The sequence below is a fragment of the Eumetopias jubatus genome, unplaced genomic scaffold, assembly GCF_037043125.1.
Source record: "Eumetopias jubatus isolate StellerSeaLion01/CBP00866 unplaced genomic scaffold, mEumJub1_p1.0 scaffold_8, whole genome shotgun sequence".
NCBI lineage: Eukaryota > Metazoa > Chordata > Mammalia > Carnivora > Otariidae > Eumetopias > Eumetopias jubatus.
This window is the reverse complement of record NW_028274814.1, coordinates 17,946,410-17,950,081: the sequence shown is the minus strand read 5'-3', so window position 1 is coordinate 17,950,081 and position 3,672 is coordinate 17,946,410. Positions and strand designations below refer to the sequence as shown.

General features: G+C 44.4%; 1 pseudogene; it reads right to left on the bottom strand.

The window, feature by feature from the left end:
- Window positions 1-669: 669 nt before the first annotated feature.
- Window positions 670-1,678, bottom strand: LOC114217294 (small ribosomal subunit protein eS17 pseudogene; annotated as a pseudogene).
- Window positions 1,679-3,672: the final 1,994 nt, after the last annotated feature.

Sequence of the window (3,672 nt, the reverse complement as noted above, 5' to 3'; positions counted from 1 at the left end):
ATGGAAGTGAACCCCGGAAAGGGAAAAGAAGGGTTGCTTTGGCTTAACATTGATTGGGAATTCCTGTTGAAAACATGAGATTAGCCACCACAATCCAAGCTTGCTAGAGTCACTCCAGGAAAGAGAGTTAAGTTGGCCGACTCCCATCTAAGAGTCTGGAAAAGTACAATGTCTAGGCTTTGAGGCAACTCTATATCTCCAGGCTAGTGGTGAGTGTGAATGAGACGTAAACCAGGGTATACCCTGAGAGTTGGTAGAATACCCTGAGACCGTGAATACCCTGAGAGTGGGTGAAAGCCTTGTGTATTCCCAGCAAGCAGGTATGATGGAAGGCGAACCTAACCATTGCCAGAAGTAGCCCTTGCCTTTTCTTCCTTCCTTTTTTTTTTTTTTTTTAAAGAGCGAGAAAGAGAGGGTGCGTGCTCTCGAGTTTGAGGGGGTGGGAAGGGAGAAGGAGAGAAAGAATCTCAAGCAGGCTCTGCCCCCAGCACGGAAGCCTAACTTGGGGCTGGATCTCACATCCCTGAGATTCATGACCCGAGCCAAAAATCAAGAGTCCCACACTTAACCAACTGAGTCACCCAGGCACCCCACCCTTTTCTTTTTTTCTTTAGCAGATTTGTCATTGTCTGAGGTTTATTGAAAATATTACAAGCACAGCAGAAATACTCAAACAACTCCACGTGGTCTTTTAAAATTCATCCCAACTGTAGGCTGAGTGACCTGCAGGGTGGATCCACTGCCAAAGCCCAAGAGCTTCAGCGGTTCCTTAGGGTCACCATCTATTGCAGCGATCTTCTGATCCAGGGCTTAGACCTCAGGAACATAATTCTCTCTCCTTGTCCTGCAGCTGGTTGGAGCTACCTCTCCTAGGTATCTCTGAATCTGCTCCGTCAGATGTGTGGCGTAGCCTGCTGTCCGGTGGCGGAGCTTCTTGCTGGGAATAATGGTGATCTCCTCACACATGTGCTTGTTGGTGTGGAAGCTGTTGTCCAGGCGCTTGTAGTACTTCTCCATGATGACCCAGTCTACCACCTTCATAGTTTTGGTGCGAGTGCAGCCCACATTGGCGGTTCCCTGATTAAAAAAAGCTGTAGTAGGTTTTTTTTAAAGAGTAGTTTTAGGTTCACAGCAAAATGGAGTAGAAGGTACAGAGATTTCCCATACACCCTTTGCCCCGTACATATGCACAGCCTTCCCCACCATCAGTAGCCCCACTAGAGTGGTACATTCCCTACAGTTAACGAACTTATATTGATATATCATTATCATTCAAAGTCCATGGTTTATCTTAGGGTTCACTCTCGGTTGTTGTACATTCTAAGAGTTTTGACAAAAATATAATGACATGTACCCAACCAGTATAGTATCCTACAGGGGAGTTTCCCCAGCTTAAAAATCCTCCCTGCTCCACCTATTCATCACTCCTCTTCCATTCAGGCTGCTGTAAAGAAATGCCATCGACTGGGTCACCTGAACCACAGATATTTAATTCTCACAGTTGTAGAGGCAGGAAGTCCAAGACCAAGGCCCCGGCAGATTTGTTGTCTATTGAGGACCCACTTCCTAGTTCAGAGAGGGCATGTTCTCCCTATGTCCTTACGTGGTAGAAGGGGTGCAGGAGCTCTCTGGGGTTCCTAATGGACATAAATCCCATTCCTGAGGGCTCCACCTTCATGACCTAGTCACCTCCCAAGGACCCCACCTCCTTATACCATTGCATATGATTTTGGGGGGGAGGGGCGGAGTCTATATCACTCTCTGTTTTCCCTCTTCCAGGACTGAAGTACGGTAGCATAGGCAGTGTACTGCCCAACTCCAGGAGACACTGCTGACACAGACCACGGTCCCGTGGGACTGGTCTTCTGCCATGACACTGCTGTACAACAAGTTATTGTCACAGGTGGTCTCTTAATTGGTCTTGTGCTCAGTCCATTCTTGGTTCCTTTCTCTCTGTCACTCATGGATCCAGAGCAATCTTTCAAAAGCACAAATCAGATTAATTCTCCCTTCTTGAAACTCCTTGTGGCTTGCTCATTGTCTGTCATCTGTCTCCAGATGATGAGACCCCTGCACACTCAGCCATACCCTTTTCCCGCTAATCTTTTAGTTCCACAAGAGCATCGGGCCTCCTCCCATTCCGGAGCCTTTGCCTGGGCTGTTTACCCTCCTGGGAATGCTCTTTCTTTCTGCTTTGCTTATCCTTTGGATCTCTGTTTAAAAATGACTTCTTTAGAGAAGCCATACCTGATCTCTTGAGTGGACCAAGCCTGCTTCCAGTAAACTCTTTCTTAGTCCCCTGTATTTTTATAATTATATATGATTGATTAATGTTTCATCCCCAGCAGACTATTAGCTCATAGAGAGCAGGGACTGTGTCTCCTTCATGTGGCATTCCCCCTCAGTTCCTATCACAATGCTTAGCCCATAGTAGGCATGTATTAAATACTCGTTGAATGAATAGGTAAATGAACTGGAAAAAAAAAAAAACTGGACTTAGATTGGGCAATGTGGGTGTTAGTGAAAGCACCAATAACCAATGTGTGATGTTGAACAGAGCATAGAATCTTTGTTGACCTCAGTTTCTTCCCCTGGAGATGAAGAGATTGAAGATTATCTTACTGTCCTCTTTAGCTGTGAAGCTCTTTGATTATATGGATGGCCATCTGTTCCTGATTTTTTTAAAAAGTGTATATTAGGTTGTAGTATACTCTGGAAAGCAAATACTTTGTACCTGTAAAATGCCACACTGCAATTTATAATGCTGCTTAATGCTGGGTATATATATTTGGACGGGTAATTTAGAAAATTTTAAAATGTGGGACAGAAAATTTTGGTGGAAACCATCACAAAAAAGCTTCAGTTTAAGCTGATGCACCAACAGGCCAGGACCATGTTCTTAGAGACGTACTCAAGGTGGGGCTCTGCATTTGCAGGTGGCCAAGTCCTTGGAGGCCAGCTGGGGCCAAGTGAATTTGGCAAGGTGTACATCTCAACTTGATACATACCTAATTCACAGTTTATTTTTATTTAAAATTTTATTCATTTGAGAAAGAGAGAGAGAGAGTGAGCGAGAGAACACGAGTGGCGGGGGGGGGCGGGGGGAGTGGCAGAGGCAGAGGGAGAAGCAGGCACGGAGCAGGGAGCCCGATGCGGGACTCTATCCCAGGACCCTGGGATCATGACCTGAGCCAAAGGCAGACACTTAACTGACTGAGCCACCCAGGGGCCCCCCCAGTCTACAGTTCTTTAGAAACAAATTGTTTTTTCTGTGTGGTGAAATCTGATAGTGTCGTAGAGAAAAAGAAACAATCTCTTTCACAATTCGCCCCCCACCATCCTTCTTATAAACAGAGTATCTGTATATTTTAAACTTCAGGAGATATTAAGATTTAAAATATTTTCTAGGCAGTTAGTATGTGTCCTCTAGATGGCAGAACAGGATTTCATTTTGCACTGTTGAAGCCTCTTGGTCATTTAATTGAAGGTTTCTATTGCAGAAAAGTTCTTAGTGATTTTGTAACTGAAAGACTGAACATATATCTAAAAATGTCTTTTGTATGGATAACAAGTTGACCAATCCAAAGTCACAGGAAGAAGAAGCAAGGTGCATTAGTAGAAAATCTGAACAGTGAATTTTTTTTTTTAAATCCAAAATGTTTGATGTTCTTA